Here is a 4,933-nt window from a genome sequence, read left to right as displayed (position 1 = left end):
GCGGCAGTACGCGTGCGCGCCACGGCGCTTATAGAGGCGGTGCCGGAAAGATGCAGTCAAATCCCACGCTCTCCCGGAGATGCGGCGGCGGCCTGGCAGGCACCCTGGGGCTGCGCAGTAGACTCGTCGCTTGAAAACACCAGCCCCCTAGCACGGCAAAACACGCAGACTGAAGAAACTCAAACTGGATTCTCCGGTTGTCTCGCGGGCTTCTGCAAACATCTGTGTTTATCTCTTTTCTCAAGGATCCTGCTGTTTCCAGAGCTGACCAATTTTAGAGCTGAAGCTGGAAGAAAGATCTGGGTCCTGCAATGCACAGACCACCTTCTCCCTGGTCGGGTTTGCCTCTTCTGCAGACGGCCCTTTAATACCTTTGAGCCCGTCATTGGTCACAGGGTTGTGTGTAATAGTAGTAGTAGTAGTAGTAGTAGTAGTAGTACTGTAGTAGTAGTAGTAGTAATAGCGTTCTTTTTCTCTTCTGAAGCATGATTTATTTGGGGATGGGTGGGAAAGGGCAGAATTGGAATCAGTAATGTTCTAAAAAACTAGTTATGTCACCTTGTCCAACAGCAAGGGCAAGTTCATGACAGTTGAACTAACGTCATTCACCTCAGACGATGGCAGAAAAAAAGTCAGCTTTTTTATTCTGCTTGTGGCTTGTTCCTGCAGTAACTGAGTATCCTATGATATGCAAACCTCTAGGTAAGCAAAGAGTAAGGCAACTTCTGCCATGAGGTTACTGGAGGTATATTTAGGACGCTGAGAAGTAATCAATTACAGCGTTATACTCAATGGTAATATAAATAATATTTAGCATATACTAATCTTAGAGTTAAATAGGAGGGCACAGAAATTAGAATATGGTAAACCACAACAATAACAGACAACATTCATTGGGCATTTGCTTGAGTGCCATGCCCTGCAGGCATTCACAACCTGTTGAAGTACTTAGTGTTTTTACCTCTGCTTTACACCTGCATATATTAAAAATTTGCTGCAAGTCCACACAGTTGTTAACTAGAAGACTGGAACATGAACCTGGGTAATCTGATGTAACTACCATTGTTTCCTAATCCTAATAACCAATCCTAAGAGATTATTCTGCCACTTTTGTGACAGATATGTTCTGGGAACACATACTCTGTATACTTAACCAAATCTGAGACACTGTAATATCAGGGACTAGCCATAAGTCATTAATCAGGGAAGTAATCATATTTGCATTTTAGAATGTTGACTTTGACAATGTGTGGAGGGTAAATAGGGCTAAGAGGCTGAAGAGAAAAATGACAAGGTATAATAATCTAGGCAAGAGAAGATAAGAATTTTTTTTTTTTTTTTAAAGAAAGGTGGGATCACTTTTCGGCCTTTTGACTGAGATCAAGTGTAGAAAGGTGGGTCTTTGTTTTTGTTTTTAAAGATTTATTTGAAAAGGAGAGAGAGAGTGAGTGTGTATGTGTGTGTATGTGTGTGTGTGTGTGTAAGCACGGAGCAGAAGGAGGGGCAGGTGGAGAAGAGAGAGAATCTCAAGCAGATTCCCTGATGAGTGCAGAGCTGATGGCAGGGGCTCAACCCCTGGACCCTGATATCATGACCTGACCCAAATCTTTTTTTATTTTTTTTTTTAAGATTTTTTTTTTTGACAGAGAGAAATCACAAGTAGATGGAGAGGCAGGCAGAGAGAGAGAGAGAGGGAAGCAGACTCCCTGCTGAGCAGAGAGCCCGACGCGGGACTCGATCCCAGGACCCTGAGATCATGACCTGAGCCGAAGGCAGCGGCTTAACCCACTGAGCCACCCAGGCGCCCGACCTGACCCAAATCTTGAGTCAAAAGCTTAACCAACTAAGCCAGCCAGGTGTCCCAAGAGATAATAAGAATTTGAAGAAAAGCAGTAGCAGTGGGGATGGAATAGTAAAGCTCTACTCCTATTTGACATCTTAGATCCTATTGCAGAAACTTAACCTTCTCAGGATCTTTGGTCTTCATTTCTAACTTTGCTATGAAATTCTGCCTCTGATCCATTTGTCTCATTTAACTACTTCCAGATGTAGGAGGAAGTGAACAAGATGGTAAGATAATGGAGAAACTAGCCAGGCAAGAGTAAATAATAGTAAGCATTTATATAATGCTTTCATATACATTATCTGTGTTAATGTTCACTGGAAGCTGTGAGGTCGATGTTACTGTATCCATTTGGCCAATAAGAATCTGAGGCCTAGGGCGCCTGGGTGGCTCAGTGGGTTAAAGCCTCTGCCTTCAGCTCAGGTCATGATCCCAGGGTCCGGGGATCCAGCCCTGCCTCGGGCTCTCTGCTCAGCAGGGAGCCTGCTTCCCCTTCTCTCTCTCTGCCTGCCTCTCTGCCTACTTGAGATCTCTGTCAAATAAATAAAATCTTAAAAAAAAAAAAAAAAGAAGAAGAAGAAGAATCTGAGGCCTAGGGAATCAAAAGACATGCCAAGGTGACATAACAAGTAGTATAGTTGGGTTAGATCCTGGGTCTTCGCAATTATCTACAAAGAAAAGACACTTAAGCTGACAACAAATTCCTCAAGAGAACAATGGAAGTAGAAAAGATAATGAATTGGGAGGCTTCTGGCTCAGTAGGTAGGGTATGGGACTCTTGCTCTCAGGGTCATGAGTTCAAGCCCCATATTGGGCATAGAACTTAAATTTTATTAAAAAGGGGAAAAAAAGACAATAGATTCATATCTTCAGAATGCTGATAGAAAATTAACCATCAACATAGAATTGAATCATCAGCAAAATTATCTTTCAAGAATGAGAATGAGATGAAGAAAATAGTTTCCAGATATATAGAAACTGAGTTTAAGATACTTAGTAGAGGATGTACTTAAGAAGAAAAATTATATCAGTGACACCTGGGTGGCTTAGTTTGGTAAGCCTCTGCCTTCTGCTGAGGTCATGATTCCAGTGTCCTAGGATCAAGCCCTGCATCATCGGGCTCCCTACTCAGTGGGAAAACTTTCCCACTCTCCCTCTCCCTGCTGCTCTCCCTGCTTGTGCATGCTCTCTTGATCTGTCAAATTAAAAAAAAAAAAAAAAAAAAAAAAAAACTTTAAAAAAGAAAAATTAAGGCAACTGGGTAGCTCAGTCGTTAAGTGTCTGCCTTCGGCTGGGGTCACACTCCCAGGGTCTGGGATCTAGCCCCCCATCAGGCTCCCTGCTCAGCAGGAAGCCTGCTTCTCCCTCTCCCACTCCCCCTACTTGTGTTCCCTCTCTTGCTGTGTCTCACTCTGTCAAATGAATAAATAAAATCTTTTTTAAAAAAAAAGAAAAAAGGAAAAATTGACTCAGAAGGAAAGTCTGATATGTAAGAAGAAAAGCGAAAAAGAAATTATAAACCTATCAGTTTATCTAAAAAGCATTACATAAAATAACACCAGACAGCAAAAGTCAAGAGGTGGATGACTAAAGTTAAAGAATCCTAAGATCTTCTTTGAGCATAGAATTAAAACATAAATTGATTAAAGACTTTAAAGTAAGTATGCAAACAGGGTGTCTAGGTGGCTCAATTGGTTGAACATTTGCCTTTGGCTCAGGTTATGATGATCTCAGTCCTGGGACTGGCTCTCTGCCTGGTGGGAAGTCTGCTTGTCTTTCTCCTTTTTTGTTCCTTCCTCTACCTCATGTACTCCCATGCTCTCTCTCATAAATTTTTTTTTTTAAAGGTAAGTATCAAGTTAAAATTCAAGGGTAATCAATAAAGTAACATTGTCTATAACTTCTAAATGAGCTGAAAGGAAGAATGAACTAAGTGGAAAACACACTTCCGTCTTTAAAAAAAGAAAAATTGAATCAGCATAAAAAAGCAGGATATAAAGAAAGCACTAAAGCAAGAAAGTAGAAATGTGTTCACGTATACAACTAATAAAAGTAAAACTTAAAGTAATTTTCTGGTTGAAAGCCAGAGATTGATTCTTTTTAAAAATAATCCATTTGGGGCACCTGGTGGCTCAGTGGGTCTGCCTTTGGCATAGGTCATGATCTCCAGGTCCTGGGAGGGGGTCTGCCTCTCCCTCTACCCCTCCCCAACCCTCACTCATGTTCTCTCTCTCTCTCTCTCTCTCTCTCTCTCAAATAAATAAATAAGATCTTTTAAAAAGAAATTCCAGGGGCTCCTGGGTGGCTCAGTCAGTTAAGCGCTTGCCTTCTACTCAGGTCATGATCCGAGGGTCCTGGGATAGAGCCCCACCTCGGGCTTGCCCAGGGGAATCCTGCTTCTTTCTCTGCCTGCTGCTCCCTCTGCTTGTATTCTCTCTCTGACAAATAAATAAATAAAACCTTTCTAAAAAATCCATTTATAAATCCATTAAAATATTAAGGATCATGAGAAGTTGAAAATAAAAAAGATGGAAAGATGTACCAGATAAATGCCAATTTTTAAAAGAAAGATGATATAGCTATATTAATGATAAATTAGATTTAATACATTATCATTGACAACAAAAAAAGGTAGCTACAAAATAAAAGGTTGAATTCACTAGGAAAATATAACTCTTCAAATCTTTGTAAGCCCTAGATCAAGCAGGTGAAAATTTAGGAAAGATAAGGATAATTTGAACAAAACAACAAATAAGTGTGATTTAATGGCAATGATATATACATATATATTTCCATATATATATATTCTTCGGGCAGTTATTATAGATTATGTATTTTCTTAAAGAACTCATAAAACATAAAAATGACTAAGTCAAAAAGCAAATCTAAACAATGTCCAAAAGTCTTGTATCTACAGGTCACATTTTTTTTTTTATTTTAAAGATTCTATTTATTTATTTGACAGACAGAGATCACAATTAGGCAGAGAGGCAGGCAAAGATAGAGGAAGGGAAGCAGGCTTCCTGCTGAGCAGAGAGCCCCATGCAGCGCTCAATCCCAGGACCCTGGGATCATGACCTGAGCTGAAGG

The sequence above is a fragment of the Mustela lutreola genome, chromosome 10, assembly GCF_030435805.1.
Source record: "Mustela lutreola isolate mMusLut2 chromosome 10, mMusLut2.pri, whole genome shotgun sequence".
Classification (NCBI taxonomy): domain Eukaryota; kingdom Metazoa; phylum Chordata; class Mammalia; order Carnivora; family Mustelidae; genus Mustela; species Mustela lutreola.
Note: the sequence above shows the minus strand (reverse complement) of the source record.